General features: G+C 44.4%; 1 protein-coding gene and 1 long non-coding RNA gene across 2 annotated transcripts in view; one reads left to right on the plus strand and one right to left on the minus strand.

The window, feature by feature from the left end:
* The window catches only part of SLCO3A1 (solute carrier organic anion transporter family member 3A1), a 136,846-nt gene extending 132,375 nt beyond the window's left edge, over positions 1 to 4,471 (plus strand). Inside the window, exons 11-12 of the transcript XR_004161071.1 lie at positions 60 to 208; positions 3,388 to 4,471. The gene's annotated coding sequence lies outside the window, so the exon portion shown is untranslated. The remainder of the gene's footprint in view (positions 1 to 59; positions 209 to 3,387) is intronic.
* The window catches only part of LOC104912854, a 20,126-nt gene extending 11,594 nt beyond the window's left edge, over positions 1 to 8,532 (minus strand). The window contains exons 1-2 of the long non-coding RNA XR_004161072.1: positions 6,117 to 8,532; positions 4,408 to 4,480 (exon numbers count right to left, since the gene is read on the minus strand). This is a non-coding gene — a long non-coding RNA (uncharacterized LOC104912854). The remainder of the gene's footprint in view (positions 1 to 4,407; positions 4,481 to 6,116) is intronic.
* Between the last annotated feature and the right edge of the window lie 17,342 nt (positions 8,533 to 25,874).

Here is a 25,874-nt window from a genome sequence, read left to right on the forward strand (position 1 = left end):
GACTTGAAAAATGCAACCTGATTATTATTATTTTTCTCTCTCTTTTCTCCCTTGTTCAGGTATGGGCTGCATGGAAGGCAGGTGCCTTTTATCCAAAGACAAGGAGTGTTCTCCATAGGAAATGTTTATGTACAAACCACAACACCAATCTCAGAAAATAGATTACCTCTGAGGAAACCATCTGTTTCAGCATACCGTGAACTTTCAGGTTAGTTCTTGTCTTTTATAAGACATTTATTCAAATGCCTGTGATTTCTCCCTCTCACCTGTCTGCTTGTCATCAAAAATATTCTGAAGGTTCAGTACGTTGATTCAGATATAATTTAAGAAAAAGAAAAAACCTCAAAAAAGTTCCTGTTACACTTTAAGGTGGGTGAGTGCAAATGAATGGAAACTGGACTGGAATAGTTAGCACTGATCTTGTGCCTCATTTAGTCATTGGTGACCCTGCCCTCATCAGGGGGTTGGAACTAGAGGTCCCTTCCAACCTAAGCCATTCTATGACAATATGATTTTTTTACATTATTTGATAACAAACCAACAGTCCGAAAACACAAATTATGAGAAGAAATCGGTTTCCATAGTCAAATCTGTAGATTTCCAATGAGATATTGAAGTTTTGGGTAGACTGGCCACCCCCAGCTGCAGGCTTCTTCTTGGAAGAAGTCATTCTGAGGAAATGTGTCACTTCTCCTTACAGCCCACACTGAGCCTCAGAAAGTTCCTTTGCTCCAATTACATTTTCTTCCATTTACTTGCCCTCTTCTACTCACATCAGAGTCTCTCAGTCTTTACTTAAAATCCAAGTGGACATAAAATGGACCAGTGCCAAAAAAGCACTCTTCATATCCCAAGTCTATCTAATAAGTAGCTTTCCCAACTTTATACAACACATATTCTGCAGTAAAATACTGAGGCTTTACAGAGCATGTGCCAAAAATACAGTTATCACAAAAACACATAGAAATCACTGTTAATTTCAACCCCTTTAAACATGTTTATTTTTGGAGTCATTAGTTGATGTGAAGGACGTGATAATGCGCTACAAATCTTTTCACCCCTGGATAATGGGTTACAACATGGTTTGGAAAATTAGTAACTTGAGTAATTAACATCCACTATCTGTTCAGTAGAATGAGTGGAAATAGGATTGGTCTGTCTGTCCGACACCAAACCAACCACTGTCTGCATTACCAAAGCCACCAGCACAATTAGCGCTAATGGACATCTCGTCCTGGAAAGACACGTTGTGTCACGTAGACAGCAATTTTCCCCGTAGGAAAGTTATTTAATGGATAGATTTTCATCCTGGAATCTAATTGGGTGCCTTTGCGTGGGAAGGATGGCTCAGGGTGATGTTCTGTAGTGTGAGGACTGAACTGGGATGAATAACTCAGTGGGTGTGGTATCGCAGTAAGCCCTGCTCTGGGATTGCTTGATATCCTCAGCATTGTATTTGATGTATGGGAATATCAAAATAAAGATGTTTTCTAAAACAGAAGTAAATAAATAAATAAAGCCATAGCAGCTCCATTCAGAGCTGGGCTCTCCAGAAAGGTTGCTCTGCCCTGGCGAGCAGCTTGAGAGCTGCGTCGGCGTTAATCTTTTCACTTTAGAGTTTTGCCCTTCCCAGGAAAAAGAGAGGAGGTTTTGTTATCTCGGCGAGACCCTACTAAGCCCAAAGTAGCATGAAACCTGCTTGCCTTGTAAACAGAGCCCAGCACAATCTGGGTGCCCCTGGGAGAAGCCGCCAGCCCCACTCACTGTCGGCCCTTTGTGCTGGGGAGGTTTTAATGCAGCTTTGGGCAGGGTAAGGATTTTTGTCGCTGCTATTAAGCACAGCCAATCAGTGTGCTCCCGAGCGTCCCTGCAGGCTGCAAACAAGCCTCGTAACCAATCAGATAGCTAAGCTTACACTTTCACTTAGGGGAAGCTTTGTTCTCCATCACTATATTGATGCAGAAGGGAAGGAGGGAGGCTTTCTCTTCCCATTCAGCAGCAGATGACAGGAGAGGTAAAATTGAACATCAGACCCTTGTCCATGGCAATGAGAAGTGATGCTCAGTGGCCCCTCCATGTCCCAGAGGAGAACTGCTGCCACTAAGAGTCTCACAGAGGTTTGTCTCCATTTGAATCAAGAGCTTTGCTGTGCAGGATGGATTTTGTAAGAGCCCTGCTGCTGTTGCTGCAGTGGCTGTGATGAAGCAGGAGTGTTGGTTTTCTCACTATACAGATACGTACATCCCATGTCTACTTCCCCATTCCCCAAATTGTCCCTTTATTCTTTCCAACATTCTACCATTTCTTTGGTATAACCTCTGATCTATTCCTCTGACATCTCCTGCTCAGTGCATGCTATGGTGTTTTTCTCTTCATCTACCAGTCCATTCCATTTAGCAGAATATTTCCATGTTACAAGAAAAAATGAGTTCTTAGCTTGAATTAATTAACTGAAATTAGCCAATGTTAGTTTTAATTCAAACAGAATTTTCTATTTCCTGGTTTCTTTTCTTCCTAGTAAGGAAATATATCCTATATCTTATTTCTCTATTTTTAGTAAAGCAGGTCCTGGCTTTTTTGCTTCTCGGCAAAGCTTTCCTTCTGTTTAGAGGAAATCCCCTTTCCCTGCCTATTGAGTCCCACTTCCGCAGACCTTTTTCCTGGAAACATTCTTCGTTTAGTTTGTTCTGCATTTACTTTGCATTTCTCATCCTAATTTCTATCTTCCTCCCTACGGACATCTCATTTGCAGAGGGATGCTCCTTGGAGGTTTGCACTGTCAGCTTACGCCAGGTTTGTTGTGATCCAGCAGGCTCCATCCAGGGTGTGCTTGAATGTCTCGGCTGAAAAACTCCAGCTGTGGACTTGCCTCCACTCGCAGACACAGGCAGACTACCGGCTGCTTGATAGTTTATTTTAAATCAAAATATCAGTTACTCACCCTACATTTGTGTCTAAGCATTGATCACACTGTAAACAGGTACTTTGAGATTGCTCGGAAACTGTGTTGGAATAGAAATAGGGCACTGCCAAACACAGATTGCAGTGCAAGGCTGTAGTTATGAGCACAAGTATTGAGCCATGAATGAGGAAGGAGGTAGGTGGTGGTATGGAGATATTACACCTAAATACAAGGTCATTGAGTTTGTCTTTGATACTTTCTTTGCTTTTGGCATCTAAGAAAGAGGTTGGAAAAATCTGGAAGGTTTCAGATGAGGGTTCTAGGAATTATCTAAGATTGTGAAAACCTGCTTTATTCTGAGAGGCTTAAGCCCTAATCTATTCAGTTTATCCACATGCATGCAAAAAGCTCACTCAGTCACAGTCTGCAGCTCCCTACTTGGGTTAGAGATTGCTCACATTTATGGCTCTTTAATCTTCGTGCAGTGGGAACTGATCCTGGATACACCCAGACTAGCAATATGGCATACTTCAGCAACGCAGGAAAATAAGCTTTCAGCAGCTGACCTGCAGATGTGATGAAGTCTCTGTCGCCTGGGATCTTTAAATCAAGACTTAACATCTTCTAGAGGGTATGCTACAGTACAGAGAGGACTTGCAGGCATGCCTGCAGTGTAGATATTGCTGGAAGAGGTTCTGCAATCTTGTTAACAAATGCTGTATAAATAAATTAGCACAGTCATTGCTTCAAGCCTAAAAAAATCTATTAATACTCTCAATACCTGGTTTTTGAAATAATCATGCCATCCTCTTACAAACCACATGCCTGAAACTGTGGTCAGACTATGGGTTAATTATGCCTGCGAACAAGTCTGGATTGTACAGCTGAGAAATCCGAGGCAACAAAACCTTAATTGGCTTTTCCAAGGGCATCCAGCAAATCACTGGGAACGCCAGGCACTGAGCCCAGGGGAGAGGTGCTTCCTCCACTCCCTGCATCTCCCTCTTCCAACCGCTGATAACAGCAGCAGTATGGGCTGAAATCAACTGCAGGGCATGGACTTGACTCAGCATCATCTGGTTCTGTGCTGAGGGAGGCATCTCCCAGTCATGGTCTCCCTGTTGATGTGTCCAGCTCCAGACACAAGTATGTCATCACGCCATTCCTGAACTCCTGTGTTGATGGGCAGCCTTTTATTTGGACTCTCTTAAAAGTCACATCCCAGACCCTTTAGCTTCAATTTTAGCAGTTGAACGGACCTGCCATCTCATCCTGCCTCTTCTGACCATCTGATTCCTTGTGTTAAAGATTGGTCGATTCATTTCCCAGATCCACTCAGTCATCAGAGGTTAAGCAGCCCTTGGTTTATCTATTAAAGGCAGGCAATTAGTTCCCTCATGCTGACTCTCACTGAGAGTTGGTAGGGGACACGATAACCTTGTCCATGAAACTCCTACAAGAGTAGGAGCACGATGGCTTCACACAGACCCACGGCAGTCACCCACCTTGGAGAAAAATGGATTTCTTTCCAGCACGCAAACAGCTGAGTGAACATCCCCAAGGGCCTTCCAAACTGCTCTGAAAAAAGGAATCTGGGTGAAAAAGCTGCAAGGTTGGCAAACGTTGCCGCAGCCACGGCTGGTGCCCGGGAAAGGACAGTGCTGGGAGCTCAGCTAATGCATGTCGTCTCTGCCTCGCAAAGCCAGCAGAGGAGAAAATGTCAGAGAATTGGCCTGTCAAAATGACGAAGCTGAAAAAGCAAGAGCGGTGCAGAAATTCAAACTGTCGACAAAATGCTTGAAGCAGCCTGCTGGGACCAGAGCCCATGGATGTGCTCAGATGTGGGGGGAGAAACCACTAGCCCCATTCCACAGCACTGCTCCTGGGCTGGTCATGACCACCCCTTCCATACACCCAGGAGCTTGGGGAGGGGTTATTTTCTTTTATTTATTTATTTTTTTCCATTTGGTTTTGGAGTGTTTCTGTGTGTGTGTTCAGCCTGTTTTTCCCAGTCTGATTGTTAAATTCTGTCTTTAATTCATGCAACTGATTCATCTGCAGGCCATTCCTCATCTCATTGCACCCATCTGAAGCACCCACTCTTAGTCCTTGGTAGTTTACTCTTCTTTTTTCAAACAGACTTGCCATTAGCACCTGTTCAGTCATCACTTAACCAACATAGGTAGCTCTACTACATGTGTCACCATAAATCACAGCCTCCAGACCGGGATATTTTTCACTCCCCTTCTGTGAGCTCTCCCCTGTTTACCAAGATCTTCCTGGGACTGGGTTTTAACCATATCCTAAGGCCCACTGCAGTAGCCTCTAAGGAGGCTTTGAAATTATATTCCCAATGGCTTGAAAAAACAAAACTTGAGGCTGTGGTGGCCCCTATGTGGATGGAATCCCTCAGGATTCTGAGAAGCTTTGTGACAAAATCCTTGAGGAGCTCCTCTTTGAAAAAGAGAAGCTCAGTGCTTCATCTCTGACCCAGGAGATCTGGTTCTTTAGGATCCCTGAACAAAGCATCTAGGTCCTCAAAAATGTTAGGTGAAAGGAAGCACCTCATTACTTTTGAGGACTTCAGCCTCTATGCCTCAGCCACCCAGCTCGGAGCTGAAATTAGGCATGAGTTAATTTGCAAACAGTTTCCCAAGAGGTTAACATCAGCATTAAGCTCATCTAAGTCTACAGCTCTTTGCAACAGGGCCAGGTCCTGGTGACAACATGGGGATATCACAGGCACAGCGGCCACTTACAAAGAACTGGGCTGCATTCAGCGGTAGCAATGAGATGTTCCAACCTGGACAATGGTCTATGAAGCTGTAAAATGGAGCAAGCAACAATCCCTTCCCCACGGGTTTATTCTAAGAATAAGACTGAGGCAATGGATGCTAAAGCAATCAGGGCTTCTCCAGACATGTGAGGTAGTTAGATTGACTGTGCCTCCACGAAAGCGGCAGAAATGCTTTGTGCAAGCTTGGTGATAAATTGAATGAGAAGGCTCATGCAGCCCATCTATTAACAGCTGGCCTCTGCAAAGGCTCCGGCAAACAAACACTGCAAATGAAGTCGCAAGATGATCTCTTTTCACAGAAAAATAACTTCTCTCTTTCCCCTTTTTCCCTCTCTTTTATACTGACTTCCATCAAAAGGCAAATGTACTGACAGCTTTCCTAAAGCGGGTGCCCTTCAGAAACGCTACAGCTCTCACCTGTTGGTTCAGCTCATTGGAAGCGGGATTCAATCTTGGCGGTGAAAAACAATAACAAAAGAAATTAATCCTGAAAGTGCTCAGAATATGCAGCAGGGTGGATGAGGAGCATCAGATGCCAGAGCAGACATCTGATGTCGGCTCTCCCCGCCGTCCTCTTTCCAAGCCGACAGATTCCCTCAGAACAGCAGAAATTCACGGCTATTTTTGCCTCCCTGATTAGTTTGTTTCAGTAAATCCCACTCCACTGATAGGCCCAGCTCACTTTAATTAGCTCTGGCACATTGACAACAAGAGGGAAGACAACACCACAGCACCGTGCCGTCCGGACACACATCACCAGGCAGTGACAAAAATAACCCTTTCTGCGATATAACAGCCAACTGCTTTTCCGACTGTCTGCTTTTATCCCTGTAAGCCTTTCACCTAGCTGGTGAAATTAGTCGGACCAATCCAACACTTTACTGAACAAAATCTATTTTTCATCTTGTGCTAGTAAATAGTCCCAAAACCCAACAGAATCAGTGGCTGTTTGGAGTTATTTTTCCACTGTCTCTCCCTGCTTCCCGCACCCTGTAGTATATTTTATCTCCTGCATGTTCAGGGCAATCTGGTCATTGCTAGGCAACATGTCATAATAAATATTTAATCGGCAGAGGAGCTTTCAGAGCTGCAGCCAAAAATTTTGATCTCCCCGCATAGAAAATGAATGGGCGGACGGCCCTTCTTCTGCAGCAAGAGGAGCCAGCCTGCATGGTGCACCCTTGGACTGGCAGCATTGGCCCTTGGAATCAGATTTTTGTCCATTGGAAGACAACTGCTTGCACATGTATGCATAACATGGAGAACTGGGGTGGGTAGACAGAGAATGGGTGCTGCAACAAAACCCAATCTCACTGGCATGTTTGTCCTTGCTTCCAGAGCTCTCTATCCCAAAATAGCCACACCCCTCACTACTTTCATTCCCCTTCTGCCGTCTCAGTTCCCTGGGAGGAGGAGCCCACCTGGAAGGTGCCATCTGAGAAAAGCTCACAGCTGAAGCTCTTGAGTTCACCAAGCAGCACTGGATGGGAAGTTGCCTCATTTTGTAAGACCTTAGCAGCACAGGGAGTTCTTCTCATGCAGCTGTCCATCACACTGTCATTTTTTCACAGCTGCCTTATCTAAAATGAGCCCAACCTGCCTGTCTTTCTGTGACTCCATAGCTGATTACTGCTGCTTTAAGCTCTGCTGTATCAGTGTTAGGAGCTTGGAAGCAAAGTGGAACCGTTCTACCTGGTGGGCTGCTCCTGTTTCTCAGCTGTGCATGACAAACATGAGTCTAGAGTCCTTGGTGATCCCCGAAAGAGTCTGTGTTGGCTCAGAAGCTATTTGGGGCTATTGCAGTGAGTACAAGAAGGTAGGCAGACAGTGACTGCTTTAGGGCTGCATGTGCCAAAGAGGATGCATTAGGAAGGTGCCTTTAGATGGCAAAGAACAGCTGGGAGGTGACAATTACAGCATCTTGGAATATACATTCATAAAATTTAGCTGCTTCCAATTGCTGCTGATTTGTGAAAGCATCAGAGACCCAGTTTGGGTCCCAGTGGAATCCAGACTCGGGCAGTTCTGCTTTTACACAGAGATATGTGTAAGGGCAAAGATCTGCATAAAGCAATGTCCTAACTTCTGATCTATTGCTTGAAAAAGCAATCCTTCTTCATTTACACTGGCCTTGGCAGCTTATCCACTGCTCCTTCTACTCTCAATTAGGAAACAGGATTTGTGGTCATGGCTCACTGAAAGGTCTCTGCTCTCCTCCAGAGGAAGATGTGCACCTTCCTCCCTGCTTCCAGATATCTGTCACAGTCAACCAGGACCTTTCTTCGGTTGTCCTACAGTCCTCGTCTGGCTTTTCTGCAGGGCTAAGCTCTGCCTTCAAGGCACTGACTCCTCTAAGATTCACTTAATGCAGAGAAGAGCAATAGGCATTTGTCAGATGAATGGAGCGCTCTTCTGTCTAGACTCCTTGTCAAACCAAGCACAACCTTAAAACAAATGACTGCAACAGGCTAACACTGACTCTGGGATGTTAACAGAAGTACAGACAAGGCTAGGGAGGGATTTTGAGCTTATCTGTTTGTTTTCTTCTTGGCACATAATGTGTGCTTTCAGCTGTTTGTGCACATCTGATGGTGCAGGATTTTGCCCACCAGAACAGCAAGCTCAGCATTGCCTCCCACGAGGATGGGAAATCCATTACTCAGGCAGCAGTGTTGTGCCTCTGATTGGGATGCTTTCACCACATCTGCCTGTGATCATCAATCAAGGTCTTTATTTCTTTGCAGGCTGAAGAGGAAGTGAGGTTGGAAGAAGTCTTCTGGAGCTCCTGTTAGCAGAAAGGAACTAGTAAGTAGTAGGATCTGTGTATATTTCTAAGTATGTGGGAAGCGTGATGTTTTCTGATCAAAACCTCAGTGCTTTGTGGCTGATTTACTTGTTTATTTTGAAGGCTCCGAAGGAACTTTTTTTGCTAGAGAAATGTGCCCAATAATCAGGTGTGTGGAAAGGGTCTGATGCATAGCCCCACTTTTGTTAGGTGGGAGAAATGGAAGGCAGGGAATTTCTATTTCCCTGGTCTTTCTGCTAAGCTGTTGAGGAGCTGTGCTGATGCAGTGGTCCCTGCTGGATGCTCCTAACTGAATGGCACCACTTGGTCTCAGCCCAGTGGAGATGAGCTGACTTGTTAGCAAGAGCATTTCACCCTTACCTTAGGAGGCTGAGTTCTCAAAATGTCAGTGCCCCAGTGAGTGGGAAGGAGAGACCCAAGGCTGCCCTAAGACATGACTCACCTATGCTGCAGACAAAGCGTCTCTATGTATGGGCTTCAGATACAGCCAGCTCTGAGCTGCTCATGTAGCTCTGCAGAGCTCTGAGTTGCAGCACATGGCCATAGCTGTGGTGGTAGCAGTAAAACACTGGTGACCTGGGCAGCTGGGAGGCTGAGTGGCTCCTTTCGGTCTGCTGGCATGCTCTGAGGGAACCAAGAGTACAAGTGCCCAGTGTTATCTTGACAGTTTTCAGTAGGTAGCATTGCCCACCCATATCTCATATAGAGATGTTTCTCTTGGTGTGTCCTTTTCATCTTTAGTTAGAGGTATTGTATGCACTTTGAGGCCAATGTTTACATCTTTTTTTTAATCAGCTTTTGAAGATTTTTTTTTTAAAATTATTTTGGCTAAATATGTGTTAAAGTGTTTATCTTTGTTTGCTTAATTCTTTAACTTAGTTTTCATTCGATGATCCCCCATTCTTCTGCTGTGAGAATGGCAATTACATCGCTTCTATTCTCCTTCCTCTGACATACCTGGTTGCCACTCCAGTTCTCCTTTGATTTCATGTGCAGATATACCAGCGTATAAGTGTCACACAAGTAAGTTGATTTAGCCACACTCAGTTTACTTTGCGTGGGTCCCAGCAGTAATGCCAGTGGAGTGATGTGCACGTTGCCATGGGTTGGCAGACCATGAATTTGTATAGCTCACACAACTGTCTATTCCATCAGACCTCTGCTATCATTACTATCCACGCTGGGTACATCAAATCCAGCACAGATACGTCTCCCAAGATTGCATTCTCTCTCCGTTAGATAGAACAGGGCACCAGTTCAAAAAGTCACCGTTTCGAGTGATGGCGGCTGAGAATGTCTATTTGTCTATTAGTATGACATAAAGGTATGTTGAAGGCCCAACTGATAGTTGAAGATTCGACCAGGGTATTGACTGCTAACAGCATCTCAAGATGAGAATTGTATACTTTGAAAACCCCTAATTTTCAGAAGTCCCTGATGACTCTGCACTAACCTTTAGCTGACTCTAGGAGTGAATCCACTCTGGAAGTACACTGGAAGCACACAGCCTATTATTGCCACAACTTTTTTCCTCTGTACAATACCAAGAAGAATTAAAGACACTGGTAGTTTTTTTACCCCAAGCAATAATATATAAAATCCAGCACAGGGTCAAATCCCTGCTTGTCTGCACTCATTTTGTGTCATCAGAAACTCAGCTGAAGTCAACACTTAACTTCTCAGTGCAGAGTCAGCCTCAAAATTATCCACAGCAATCTGTGTGTTGTCACCCCCCAGAGCTAAATGCCTCTAGATAACGAGGGCAACTCAGGGCTGAATCCATCCTGAGTCCCAGCTGGAGGAGCCAGTCATGAATCATTACAGCTTAATGAACCCTGTGCTGAGGATTATGCATTGATGCAGGAGGTAGCATCCAAATTCTCCATCAGAAATGAACTGATTGCTTTGATTTTTGTTTTTTGAAAGTGCAAATGAAGGGAGTACACCCTGGAACCAGAGTTCACAGAGGAATATTTGTATGCTAGGATTCAGTTATAGTTCTGTTTGATTTGGGAGTGGAGCATACAGTTGCATTTGATTTGAGATTTGGACTATAATGGTCTCACCTGCTGCTAACTTTTTGTAACGGTAGAATACAAATTCTCAATGAGGTCACAATCCGTTAAAATGTTTTGTTTAAATTGTCACCTTTAATTAAATCATTTCATGTGTTTGGAGGTCTAGCCAGTTCCAGTACAGTCTTTTTGAAGACATTTTTTCCAAATATGAGACCATTAGACAAATAGTTTCATTTTATGCCAGCTGAGCTCATCTCTCGGAAGAAAGACAAGAGAGCTTTTTGTTTCCTCTAATTGTGAGGCATGGGAAGGCACTGGGAATGACGTGGCATTGCTGAGCAAGACATAGCATGTGATGTAGGCACCTTGGAGAGGACACTGGAGAAGGATGTCTCTGGTTAAGCTGCAACTTTTCCCTTTGAATAAGGGAGAAAGAGAAATTATGAATGTAAAAGTGCCCATTAGATCTGTAGTCCCTCTTTGTTCTGTCTGTCATCCTGAACATCCTAACATGATCACCAGTGGTTTTGCTCCTTCTGATTGCCAGGTTATATGCCCATGAGTATTAAGAATGTTTCTTCCTTGACTACAGCTTGGACTCCTTTAATTTCTTCTCATTCATCCTAACTTTCTTCCTTTCTCTAAAGGGAAATGTAAGCAGGACAGTTCAGGAGCCCACAGGTAGAGAAGAGATGTGATAAAAAGGGAATAGCTGAAGTACTGAAATAATGTCATCCCTCAGTATTTCCTGAGTTGCTTAGCACGATTTGGCAGAACAGTGATGTAACTATGAGCCAGTGGCTCTGAAGGCTTAAACAGACAGGAAGTCTCGGACATAAACAACTGCCCTCCATCACTGCAGCATCATGGAGGGGGGGAGGTGTGGGAATTAAACCAGACTTAGAAGTCAGTTTGCTTTCCATCAGAATGTTCTTATTTGACACGAAGAAAGGAAAAATCTCTTTAGCCACATCAGTGAAGCAATGTCCAAGTGTTCTCTTTAATCTTCCTTAATCATGGTGTTGCTGATTAACATTTGAATAGAGCTTCTAATTAGAAAGAAGAGACACATGCAACCTTACCCTGCTGAGGAGGTGAATTCTCATCTCCTACCACTCATCCTTGCATACGCTGTGCTGATTAGGGCTTCAATGGGACAATGATTAAAGAGGCCACTGCCACTTTGCAACCTCTCAATAGCATAGCTACATTCAAGGATTTATTTTCAACTAAGGCTTGAATAAATGTTTTGCAAATGTGAGCCACTCCTGCCAAATGGAAAGAGCTTTTAAACACTTCTGAAGCACAAGATGGAAATCTTGTTCCTTCCTTTATCGCACTAATCTCTGCCTGGGTATAACATGCCCTGTTCAGCCATAATGTGTTTCAATTAGGATCATGGTTTAAGCATATGTATTTCATTTGTTCATCTACTTCATTATTCAAAAAGCAGCTGAAACCTGGTGAAAACCTGAAAAGTACGCTATTGAAAAATCACTTCTGCCTTTTTGGACAGGAGTGTTTTGTTTAAGATCTTCCATCCATTATATAATTTATTACACTTATTAATTTGCAGTAGGTCTAACCAAAGACAGGGGCTCTGTTGTAATAGTAACTATCTATATTCAAAGAAGACCATAGCCGTAATCTCCAAAGAGTTTTTGATCCCTCCTTGAGTCAATTTATATCAATCCACTTAGACTGCTTTTCTGTGACTACCCTCATTGCAGGGCAGGGGAACAAAATTAACTTGATTGACCTAAGGCTTGGAAATGGAAGTGTAGCCATGTACTCAATAGGACCTTTGGGTTACAAAATGCTGGCAGGTGAACCTCTGCTTCAGTTTCTAAAGAAATGGGATCCTCCAGCTGCTTAGTTATTGGCCAAAGCTGCCCTCCTTCAATTTAGCATTGCAGGCTCTTCTGCACGCGTCTGTCTTGCAACCAGTGCTCTACATTCCTCACACTGTCCTCATTATCCCAAATAGCACACAAAGCCATCCCTGTCTGAGAACTAAAGACGTTTTCACAAATGGGATCTTGACAATATTTTTCATCCAGGTATCCTACTTCTTGTGATACAAGTGGACTCATTATGAGGAAGCATGGAGCTCTCGTAGCTTGAAGTCGTTATCAGACTGGGTGGAACAGAGGCAAAAGCAGGTGAAAAGGCATAGGCAAGGCTTGCAGTGTCATATCAGTGAGTTTCATTGAACTCTGGTGTAGATTTAGAGAGATTTTACATAGAACTATTGAAATAAATCCTAAGAGACCCTTCCCTTCAGAAGCACCTTTTCAGTAGTGAGCTATTTATCTAAACAGGTAAAAAGCCAATTAGCCAGATTTTTTTTAGCCCATTAAAAAAAAAGAACTTTTTGTGTTTTGCAAATAAATTGTGAATGGTAGAGCTTGAGAATGGAAATCCAGCTTTTGCTGCCTGGGCCCACTCCATGTGAAAGCTGAGGGAAAGCCTGCTCAGCTCATCCCATCCTCTCCCATTCCCAGGTGTGTCCAAGTGTCACCAGCACCAAGTCTGCTCTGAAAATCTCAGACATGGCTGCACACCCAGTGCATCTCCCTTGGCTCTGCAGTGAGGCCTGGTTTGCAGGTGCCATCGCTGCTGGGCCTACCCAATGTGAACGCTCTCAGCAGTAAATAACAGTGGTTTGCCTCTTTGGCATTTATTTTGTCTGACATCTGGGTGGATTTACAGAGTGTCACTACACCTTTGAAAGCAGGAGAGTGAAAGATGAGCCTGACAGCCTGTACCACCCAGATCAAGCTTAATTCAGAGCCACAGCCTATACATCTACAAAAACCTCCCAGGAATGTCCTAAGCTAACTGGGAGGTGACCTCTACCAGCTGTGTCGTTCATCAGGACCTGTTAGCCACACTGCTGGGGTTCATCGGGGAGGGAACGGGCTGTCTCAGCCTGGTCCATCACTTGGTGCCACAGGACCTCCAGATGGCCACAGATCTCAGCAGCTGTCAGAGTGAAACAGAACATCACTCAATTGATATGACATTCAGCTTCCCGCAGCAGCAGGAGGAGCGGAGAAAGAAAAGCAAGGCAGGTGAAGAAGGGAACAGGTGAAAGGCCCTTTCTGAAGAACACAGAAAGCACAACGAGGTGGCATCCACGCATGCTTAGAGCTTATCTGTAGAAGCCAGAGTTCGCACAGCAGTAGGAATCACTGTATGTATGCACAGCAAGAAGGGACAGGCAGGAACAACTCCCTAAGCCAAAGTGAAGTGAGGAAAGCTGTTGGTCTCCATGTCCAGCTAAAGAAAACAGGAAGGTCTGTGCCTCAACTGTTCTGCACCAAACGATGTTTTTAGGGTCAAATTTGCTCTCTTTAGGGAAGAATGTGTTTCCAGCCCATGTTAACAGGAAGCTAAATCACTGCCCACCCACGCTGAGTGAATACAATACATTGGTCAGGGTCACCCTTGCTTTTAAAAGTCAAAAATAACACCATGTGTAATGTAAAGGACAAAGTTGAGCACTGAAGGCCAGTGACTCATACACAATATAAATTCAAGTGTTCTAACAGAGCAGTAGTGAACCAAATTGCTACAAAATGCAGGGCCTGGTAGGTAGCAGCAGGGCACTGAAGATGAAGCTCACGGGGTGATTTTAACAGGTTTTGAAACCTGCTGCCATAGCTTGTTTTTGAACACGGTGGTTCTATTTGGGTTCATAAGAGTGTCAGGCCTTCTGTGAGGTGAGGAGTGTATTTAGCTTATACTCGTCGTACTAACCTAATACATTAAGTCTAGAATACTGCATATAATAATAATAATAATTATTTAATTAATAATAATTAAAAAACAGTTTAATTACACAGAAGCCTGAGCACATTATGAGCAGAGCAACCCCCTCAGGGGAGATGCAGCCAGAGGAAGGATGGAGGACCTGCAAGAAAATGGTGTTAAAATAGCTGTACTGTTGTTACTTCATTGAGGTGTTAGATGTATATACATGTCAGCTTGGTGAGTCACTTGGTACAAGACGTTAAAAACACAACAAAATGCCTTAAGAACAGAATTACAGGTACCCCAGAGAGAGGGAGCAGATGAGTGCACCTAGGTACTGTGAGGCATTTTTTATTAAATCCAAGTGCAGAAACCCCCAGGTAAGGGCTTTTCTCTGGTCTCCCAGCTCCAGGAGGCTCAGATACGCTGATGATCCATTTGTTTTCCTGAACAGTAAGTAGAAAAAGCAGTGAGAGCCAGTGCCCATTGGAAACAGCAGCTCCCAGGCTTTGGCATTTCTATACAGCCCGTTATGACAAGAAAAGTGATTAGAGAAAGCCCAGCAGGCCCTGCCCATCGTTACAGCTGGATCTAATAGCAGGAGAAGATGGAACTAAACTTAAAGGGCTAATTGTGGCTGATCCTATTGCTCATGGGACTAGTTATTTCTTTGGCATATTGGCTGATTTTGGTACAAGGGAGTAGTAATAGTTTTGGCTTTGGTCTTGCTGTAGCCAGTCCAGCTGCTTGGGTTTGAGGTGGGAAGGGGATGTTTTTATTCCCATATTCCATGCCACTTTACCAGGCACGCTTTCAGACCTAATTAAGCTTAGCGTTATCATTGTTTTTATCACATTAAGATCCCACTTGGCTCTCAGCAGCACAGACCACAAAGTCAACACTGCATCTTTAAACAGAAACAACAGATTTTGGTTCAATTAAAAATTCATTAAAATGTAAATTAGTTTGTAGGGTTTTTTTCCTGCCTAATGCCTATTCAGTGTGGCACTCTAATGGTGCAAAGCATTAAGAGGAGGTTAACTCACAGCACAGAGACAAATTGCTCTCCATATACTCACTGCTTAAGGGATCTTGAGAAATAATTTAACCCTTTTCTCTCATCTACCTGGGTTTCCACCTCAGGATCTCCATCTGATCCCACCAAACTCAACCATTTGTCATGAGCTGGACTCTGCTTTCTGAAGTCTAAACTGCATAATTGACTTTATTGTGCAACTTTGCTTCCCCTTCTCCCTTGGAATTCTGCAGCTCTTTGGGATTTCTTTTTCCTGGCAAGGCCTGTCGTGAAAGCCAGTTGTTTCCTACCAGACTCTGTTAGAAATGCCAGAATTAATTTATTGGTTGTTTCCCTTCTAGCGGTTGCAGGAGATGTGGTGATTTAACCACACAGTTATTAAACCATTTGTTGCTTCTAATGTGCTATGAAGCCACGTGAGAGCTTTACTATTATTATTTTCCTTATCGTTGTAAACTCAGTCACTACTGCAAGTTCATTAGGTGTCGTTAATTGCTAACAACACATTCAGAACGTATGGTAAACGCAATTTAATTGAGAACTAATTAACTTGTTACAGTTATCTCATTACATGCCAATTAAACTTTTTAACATTCCTTTTCAGTAGATAAAGGAATGCTTAAAATCCCAGGGACCTAATTCAGGGCTGGTGTAAGGGGGTCAGCTTCACCTCCTCAGCCTGTAATGCGTTTGCTGACAGGGGTTTCGCTTTGCAACCTGCTTTTTTCGTAAGTCTAAGGGAAATCTAGAGAGTTCAGGTTCGATGCTTTATGAGATAAACGTGGCCAGAAAGTTTTGTTTTGCAGCTGAATCAGCCCACAGGTTTTGGTAAACAAACCTTCAGCTTTTCTGCATGTAAGGGCTGGGCTATTTACGCACTGTGCCTGCTCCCAAGTCCACATGAAGGCATCACTTGATAGCAGGCTTTGGATCAGCATTGTTGTGTTGTGTAATTTCAGGGGACTCTGTGCAGCCAAGCTCCAGCTGATTGCACACAAGAGTTCAAGGCAGCATGATTGACTGCGCCTGCCCCCCGCCAGCTCTGTGATCAAATCACATTTGCCTAGTTTATGTTTCTCCCCTTTCTCTGCGTGAATGTGTCAAGCAAACAAAGGAGAGACAAGTAATGGAAGAGAAGAAGAAAAAAAAAAGACAAAGCCATACGAGTACAGAGTGCTTCCAGAGACACAAAATAAGCAGTTTGGAAAAAAATTGGGAACAATATTGCCTTTAATCTCAAAGATAACCAGGTGCAGTCATCCTAGATGTTACTACTAACATCTGTGGACTTAAAAAAAAAAAAAAAGCAAGTCAACCTGTAGCTGAGTCATTAAGTTCAGAGTGTCAGTGCAATGATGGCTTTAAAAACAAACACAGTGTCTTCGAAAGTAAGAAGGATTTGAGTGGAGGTTGTTAAAGTGAGAGATGCTTCTTTTGTCACCATTGTAGCAAGGGACAAAGTCAGTACAGGGACTGATGATTGATTTCTGTTTTATCTGCTCACTTTAGTGGTTGTGTGAGCTTAAGGAACATGCGAGGAGGCAAGAGGGCACATTTGGTGGCCAGCTACACTAGGTTTTGATCCAAGCAACTTCCCCAGATTGTGAAGCAGGAGAAAAACTAAGTCCAAGAGTGTGGCTACCATTTCTAAGATATCTCAGCACAACACCATGAAAGCCACCTGAAGTGAATAAAAACAGCAGAAAGCAGAGGAAGGATGGACAAGTATTTTTGTTGCTGAGCAGAATTCCCCAGCCCATGTTCTAGAGCAGGTTCAAGCACTGATTCATCTGCTGTGACGGCAAGCCACACTCCGTCAGAGAGAGGTGTAAGAAAAAGCGCTGGGAAAGGAGAAATAATGCTGGGTCAGGAAGGCAGTGCAAGTTGGTTGCGTGTCCTTCATGGTAAACCAGAGCAGTGGCTGTGAAGATGGACCCTTCACTTAAACCACAGGGAAGAAGAGTGTTGACAAAGCACCTATCTCACACTGCTCTTCCAGTAAGAGCTTTGCTACAACAAAAGAGGCTGAAGAGGCTGTTCTTACCCAAATTTGCAAAGGCGAAACTTGTCTGAAGACCTTTTGTGTTCTAAGTTTGTTGAATCCAAACAATTACATGCACCTTCCATAACCACTGTCATTTCAATTGACTATATTCCTCGAGTGGAAAGAGTGGGTGTGATGTAGTGTTACAGAGGTTAATAGGACATGCCAGAAGTCTCAAGAACAGCTCTTCAGCATTTCTATCTGGGATGTGCTAAGATGGCAGTACTTGCATGGTGAATATATTTTTACTGTGCCTTTTTATGATGTTTTCATTATGTGCTTTTATTATGTGGTTATAAGCTGCTAGAATGGAAACAGGAGCGATAAAGCTTGATTGATCATTATATTCCCATCTATAAATGGGATTTTTTTCTGCCACCATGAACAACAGACAAGTTTGATTGGGATGCAAGTCCAAGCATTAAGCCCATTAAATCCAGCTCTTCAGGTCAAATCAGTGCTAATGTACTCAAGCCTTCTTTAAATCATCAGACCCTCATCTTTGAGCAGCTGGAGAGGCAGCTGGGAGACTTGGTGCCCCGTGTCACCCACAGGCCATATGAGTTCTGCCACTTCTGAAATCCCAAAAGCTGGAGCTAAATTTGGAAACAAAAGAGGTTTTCCCAGGCTATTGCTTAGCATCTTGTTTCTGATATGGTCCAATTATGCGGCTCTAAAATGAGAGTTTTGTGCTCATTTAGTGCTTAATGATTCACAATGTGAGCAGCCTGACAAGTACCTCCAAACACCCCACGTCCCCATCACTGTCCCCATGGCATGGTGCAGTTTCCAATGTGCTGCTGCAGGTCCCACTGCCAACTGGTCCTGGTCTGGAGGAAAAGTGAGTCACGTGGGGGACATCTGCCATGGTGATTTCAGCCATGGCCAAGTATTGGGCTCTTTATCAGGAATTGTAGGTACGCAGCACCTCACAAAACCAGGCTTTTAGGGGAGTTTGGTTCATCTCCGTGAAGTTCCATTACGTGCAATACCGTTCTTTATAAATGCTCCCATCTGCCAATGCAGGGTTTCATCAGGCTGATGAACACTGCTGCTGTTTCAGCTGACACAGATTCTGCATCTTTCTGAGCTGTACCAGAGGCCTATTCTCTGCAACACTTCTTTCACTGTTCGCCTACTATGGAGACAGCAGCTCTCAGGAAAATTTATCTCCCGAAGATGTCGGTGTGAGAAGAGGCTTTTCTCACACAGCCCTCCCAAACCTCCCTGCTGAGTCCTGCAAACAACCTGGTTGGACAGACGGACAGCGTGGGGAGGTGAGTGCTGGGAGAGGAAACACTCTGGCTTTCAGGGAGGCAAGAAAGGCAAATCTTGGCAGAAGCATTAATTTATTTATTGAAAGAAGCAAGGGAAATCCTTCTCTAAATAAAATAAAACTCTAAATAAAACTCTCTCATTCCCCAACTCCAGTCATTCACAAAGAAAGGAAGCGTTTTCCCATCCTCTGTGGATTTAGTGCCTTGTGTTGCTTGCTAAATATACACCAGCATGCCACTTACTGCAGCGTGCAGGCTCGTGATCTTTGCATGGCTTCCTCCCCTCTAGGAATGCCATAAATAAATCACTAGGTCAGGAAGTCTGCTACATGCCTCTGGTCTGTCTTCCTCGTTCTCTCTCTCCTTTTACATTTGTACAGAGAGCTTAAACCTGCCAGGAGCATTATGTGCAGTCTCCCTTCTGATGGTGTCTTGCTGCTCTAGGTGGAATCCAGCAGTGGATCAATCCCTCGTATTCCTCACCGTGGAGGAAACTAATGATCTAAGATCAAAACAAAAATCATATTTAGGCACAAGCTGCACTGAAGTTTTCCCTTCCTGAGGGGCGTGTATTGGGTTTGCAAAGAGGTGGCTTTTCACATGCATAGTGCTGCACAGCCAGGGTCATGGATGCAAGAACTGTTACATAGGATTCAGAATGGGAGCGTGACTGCAGTGCATAAAGAGCTTTTTGGATCAAATGTAGGTGATTTTTATCTGGCTGTGGTCACGCAAAGGCAAGTTCTTACCTGAGTCCTGGGTGGAGAACTTCAGTTCTTGCTGGCACAGGTGGGGCTGATCCAGGGCTGTGCTCACTGCATCTTCTAGCTGGAGATCTTTGGGAAAACCCCTTTGCCCAGCTTTACTCTTTGAGCAATTTCTTGATTCTGAAGTCTGGGCAATTCAGTCAGCAGCTCAGCACAGTACAAAGGACATGAAGGATGAGAAATATTAGTATAAGAGAGGAGAAAAAAGCATTCATTATTGATGGGGGGAGCAAAATGACAATCTCTATAGACAGAAATCAAGTGCCTTTCTGGAGCTGAAATGAGGTTTCACATTAAAGGCCTTTTGCACAGCAATTTTTACTTGGTAAAGAGAAGTGAAGAGAAGAAAAGGTTACGCACTTTACATACCCCTAAAGATTTTGTCATTTTGCTAAGTGGAACATATTGCTGAATCTCATGTGTTCCTCGCAGAAAAGTTCTCATTTGCAAAGGACCATGTGTGCATGCAGGATTTTCTTTTTTCTTTTTTCTGCATGTTTTAATTGCTGTTGAAACCTTTATGTTTCTGACTCGAGATCAGAATTTTCCCAAAGACTGCAAGAAGGTCGGGAGAGAGCAAGAAAGCTGTATGTAGTTATCATAGAAGCATAGAATCACAAGTTTGGAAGGGACCCACAAGATCATCGAGTCCAACCGTCCTTCTGTCACCATTACTACCACTAAGCTTCTAAATCAGTTCTTCCCAGGTGTGCTATTCACTGCTGTGATGCACTTTTGAGAGGTCAGCAGTGCTGCCCTTATTTGGATGGCCCCAAAAGAAGTTTGTCAATATATCCACTTCCTTCTTCACCTCTTTTTGAGTCACCTTCTCCAGCCTTTGTCTTCACTTGGACATCTCACAGGTGAGAACAGAGCCTGTTACTACTAATTAATCCTACAAGACCTCCCTGGAAATCTGCTCTGTGCCCATATGCAGTTTATTTCTTCATTTCCCATGCAGAATTGTTTATCCAAACCAGGTAGACTTACCCACGTGTCGCTGTTGTGGAGAGTAATTGGGCTTCTGTCAAGTACAGGACAAAATTAATCAAACCTGCCAACTCGAAGCAGGCCACAATGAGATTCAGATTTGACCTGTGCTTTAAGGGCCAGAGAATTCAGAAAGCAGTGTGCTGATGAAGGTGTTCTGCAGAAAGAAAAGCCACATTTTAGCAGCTTTGAACTGAGATAAAAGACAAAACTCAAAAACAGATGGGGTCTGAATTTGGCATCTGAAACTTCTATCTGTTTATCAGACACTTTACATCTAGCATTGTAAGTGAGAAATATCAATTTGGAATTATCTCAGAGGAGTGTGTTGTTAAATTCAAATAATTGCTAGTTGTATGCAAGAAAGGGGAATGCTTCATGTTTAACTGAGCACGTCACATATCCTGAGTCACTGAAAATGTGGCCTTGCAGAGAGCATTTTTTTCTCTGTGGGGTGGGAAGAGCATGGGTGAAGAGTGGGCTATGGCACAAAACCTTCCCAAGAGCACATCCTCCTCCCAGGCTGGCACACAGGTTTCAAGAGAGGAGAAGCGTGCCAGCTCCATCCATTTGCAGATCTCACTGCCTTAGCATCGGGTTCAGATAACGGGCAGTTTGCAGTTGTCACACGTTTTCTACCTTTCCCATTTTTTTGTGTGTGCGTGTGGTTAATTGTGAGGGGGTGGACGGCAGACCTTATCTGCTGTGACTAGTGGTGGTAAAACTGAAAAATTGTTTTCATTACCAGGTAGAAGGCTTTTCACATGCAAATTATCAATATCATTGTGAGGTGGCATTTTTATTAATCCAAACCAGCTTATCTGACCAAAAAGAAAGAAAGATCGTTCTTGTTTTATATCAAACATTTTGCTCTGACAATGGTAAGTCATATTTGATGAAATATTGCACAGATCACACCATTTTACCATTTACTGCAGGAGAGAAAGAAATAGAACAGACTAATGGATGGGGTTGGGTTTCTTTGTTGATGGTGTTCAGTTTGAGGATTTTTTTTGTTGTTTTTTTTTTTTGCTTTTGCCTTTCTTTTTCCTTGTGGACATGTCTCCTAAGTGCCAGTCAAAAATGAAGGCTTACAAAAGCATTTTAACTTCTCTCCTTCTACACTGAAGAAACTGATCTGATTTTATAGATATGCGTATTTTTGTCTCTCTATTGTGTGCACTTCTCCTTCAGACAGTGGGAAAATAAGGTCATGTTCCCTATTGAGTCCATCCTTTTCTATTGATTTTACTTTCTTAAAATCGTAATAGAGCTTGAAATTAATACAGTTTAATTTTCCTGGCCCTTTCTTACAAACCACCAAAGCTTTTTTTGTTGCTGCTGCACCACTTTGGTCATAAAGACCACGATAGGCTTGGATTCCTTCTTCCAGTGGCAAAAATCCCTGGGGTGAGAAAATCACTGAGGGTTTTGGTGTCCACCCAAGGGCTGTCAGGGCTCCAGCTTCCATCATACAGGATGATATGCGGGTCTGCTTCTTTAGGCAGTTCATCAGGGAGCGACAACACAAGTCCTTAGTAGGTTGCCCAGAGAGGTGGTGGGTGCCCATACCTGGAGACACTCCAGGTCAGGCTGGATGGGGCTCTGAGCACCTGATCAGCTGTAAGTGTCCCTGTTCAGTGCAGGGGAGTTGGACCAGATGGCCTTGAAGGTTCCCTTCTAACTCAAACGAGTCTATGATTCTGTGATAAGTCCTGGATCTTTCTGACCACCACCACCAGGCCAGCTCTCAGCTAGGGCTGTGTCTCAGTGCTGTGCATTAATAATGAACTATATTCATGCTTAAGACATGAATGTGTCCGGCATTTGGGAGCCCTTTCAGAAGACTGCTTTTTCTCCCAGGAGGGAGGTGAATGAGCTTATTGTTGGAACTAGCTGCCTCAGGATCTGGCTGGAAAAGATGTATCCAAGGGTAAACAGAGCCTGGAGTTTTTCCGTGACAATGAAAAGAGACTGTGTGCTCTTTATGCTAGAATGGAAACACCCAATACTTCACCAGGGTGCTCTACTGGAAGGGGAAGGTGGAGGATGTTGAGCCTATAGCATCAGCTCCTCCCTTCCTGCTAATGGCTCTACTGGGGAGGAGAAGACACACCGTGCTCCATGGGAGTTGCCTGCCTTCAGGAACAGAGGTTTCATTGGGGAGCACACCCAGAGGCCAGCTTGTTGCCTATAATGAGGCAATGAAATGTTGCGACCCTGCTTAGTACCGGCTCCCATCCATCATGACTGTTTATCACACCCAAGTGCTGTTTAGCTGCATAAAATGGGCTGTAAACTTTGTTCACTTTGTCTGACAGCTATGATGAAGGTTGTGTGTGTTTTACAGCCTTACGGATTGGAAGGAGAAAGGTCCCTTGAGACACCTCTACCCGCTCCAGGTCCCACCATTTGTCACAGCATGGGACTGACCCAATGGATCACCTTCATGGCCCTCCTCTGCTCACTCGACCTGCCTTTCTCGATGGTGCTTCTCGTATGGATTAAAAACATTTTAAATATGTATCATTTTTGCGCTCTCTGCATATCTGTGCCTTTCATATCCACATCTTAAATTCATCCCCTCTCTGTCAGTTGTTTGTAAATGTCCCTGGGCGTTTAACTCTTATTCCCTCAATCCTCCCAGCTATTGTTGGCGAATATGGCTGTTACATATTCCTGCTATTTCTGAAAGGTCAAAAGAAAATGTAAAAGTGCCATTTCTTTTCTGTTCTCCCTTCAAAGCCGCAAAATGCAATGCTGTGCTTGTGCACTTACCTTTGCTGTTATGCAAAGACTCTTTTTCAGTACACTTTATATTGTATTTACTGCAAGTGTTCAGGATGCAAAATTATTTCCTCAAATTATTAGAAATGAGAAGCTGTAATAGCCTTTTACTCTGTTTCAGAACATACCGCTCTACCACAACAGTCTATTTTCTACACTTTGCTCTCATCTTCCCGCTACTCATCTTACAAATGAAATGTAAAATTGTGGCTCCGGATGCTTATGGACCCAACCCTGCAGCATTTACGCACCTGTACAAGTTGAATCATGTGAGGTTTTCATAGTGGATTGAATGTGTGGAACGGTGAATACTTGAACTATGGCAATTACTCCAAAGCAGTTTGCAGTTCTTCAAGAGCAATGCGTTAAACTGGGATGCGCTGTCTGCTCATCAGACAGTTCTGGACAGAATGCTGTAAAGGATGGACTTGGAGCAAACAGGGAGTAAAATGTGTTCCTGTGGTCGGAGCCTTTATGCTCATTCCTTGCTACTGCTATTGTACAAGTCCTGATCGTACAGTATTTAGCCCTCAGCAATGCAACAGAATCCCCAGGTTTTCACCACGGAGCTGCCTTTGGGATGTTACAAAGCCTCATTAATTGATTACAAAACAGTTCAGCACGCTGCACTGTTCCTGCATTGCCTACAGAGCTGGCAGCCTCCTCGCTCAAAGCCCAGCTGTGTGCCCAGCGTCCGGTCCCTGCCTTTAAAGTCCAACCAGCTGAAAGATGACCTTTCTCTCTGACCTACATCTTTCATAGGAATAAAGCAACAGATGACTCCAAGCAGCACCTCCACGGCTCTTTATGCAAGACCCTAGCAATGGAGCTCCCCAGTGAAAGGCACTGAGTTTAGCTCATAGCTCTCCCTGCTAGGGAGACAGCTGATAGCAGCGTTGCCATTGCCTTATGCAGGAGCAGAGTCAAATCCCAGCATGTCTTTTAACACCAGTTACTCCTCAGCATCTCAGCAAACCGGGCATCCTTTCTCCTAAAAGAGCTTCCCTTCCATCACACCATGAACAATCCCCACTTTTTGCTCAGCATCCTTCGAGCTTTCTGCTCTTGCACATCGCCACCGTGATTGGCAACCGAAACAGAAAGATCAGACAAAAGAAACTGAGCCACCACCTGGGATGGAGCTGAAAGAGATGCGGGAGCAGATATCTCCATCTGCATTCTCGAGGATTTGTGAGCAGCGGGAACCAGCTGCAGTGCTCCCTGAAATGCAGGGATCCTACATCTCAGGAGGCCCCAATGGCACCTGCAAGGTCATCCCTGCTCAGGATGCTGTGGGGCTCCAAATATGGTGAGCAAAAGGAGCCCAGAAAGAATAAAGCAGAAGGAAAATGAGTGTTTCCTCAGATGCATGCAGAAGGTAAATTATGGGGCTACTTAAATTGTCTAAAATCACTTTCTCTCCAGGGGTCTGAATATGTTCTATTACAAAAGCTATATACTAGACTGTAAATTTGCCATACATACAACAGTGTAATTGTACCACACTCACCTGTGTTGTATTTTTTAACCTATAACCGTAAGGCTGATTTGGTCATCTCCTCTTCCTACAACAGGAGTTGCAGAAATCCTTAGGACAGGACATTGGCTCTAATGGGCTCCATTCACCATTTAATCCACATAAAGGGAGAAGTGCTCCGTGGAGTGCGTGCACAGACCCCCATCAGACATCGCTGCGACACGCAGAGCACCTCAGCATCCCTGCTAGGAACCCCAGGATGCAGCCAGCAGCCCTCAGCAGTGTACTTTTGTGTCAATGCAAAAAGCCGTGCACAACACGGAGGATGGCAGCTTTCCAAGTGGCCCCAGTTAATAGCTCTGCTTTGCTTAATGGAGCCTCCCATTCAGCCGAAAGATGCTGTTTTAAATATGTAAGCAATTAGTATCTCTCTCTCTCTCTCTCTCTCTCTCTCTCTCTCTGGCACCACATCTGTGCTTCTCCTATCTGCTGCATTACAAAACCGCCGCGCCCCTCTCCAGCCCACCGGTGCGTGGACTTCAACAACTCCTTCCTGGTCCTCAGCAACTTTCTGGTCCAAAGCATCGCACCGGGCTCTGGGGATGCTGTGCCAGGCTGCCGTTACCTGACCCTCTGCTCCCTGTGGATGGTGCGGCACTAACAGACATCGGGCCTGCAGGGGAAGGACCTTTTGGTGCAGTTTTGGCCGTTCTTTGTCCCAGACCTGTTCTCCTTCCTCCCAATGGCCATTTCCATATGTTTTCTATGCAGAAAGCGAGAAGCACCACAGCCCTTTCTCTCAGTGCCAAGCCCAGCGTTAGGATGCTCGCTGGGGCTGCCAGGGATGCACCCTGGTGCTGTGAAGCAGTTTCTACTCGGTGATTTCTGTCTGCCCGAAGTCTCCTGAGATTTCCAGAGTAAAGGCAAGGCCGGCGCGCTAAATACTGATGGAGCGCGAAGAACTGTTGTTACCAAAATGTGAATCAATAGCAACATAGACAGGTGTGATTAGTTCTCAACCACCTTTATTTACAACGCGGTTCTCATCCCACAAGCCGCGCGTTATCGGCAGAAAAACGCAAAGGCGCCCATCTCGCATTGTTCCCCTCCGACCCCGCAGAGGAGGGGCGGCGAAACCTCATCGCGGGGCTGGGGGCGGCCCTTCGGAGGGCTCCCCCCGGTGCGGGGCGGCAGCAAACTTTGTCCGCTGGGGGGAA

The sequence above is a fragment of the Meleagris gallopavo genome, chromosome 12, assembly GCF_000146605.3.
Source record: "Meleagris gallopavo isolate NT-WF06-2002-E0010 breed Aviagen turkey brand Nicholas breeding stock chromosome 12, Turkey_5.1, whole genome shotgun sequence".
Lineage (NCBI taxonomy): Eukaryota > Metazoa > Chordata > Aves > Galliformes > Phasianidae > Meleagris > Meleagris gallopavo.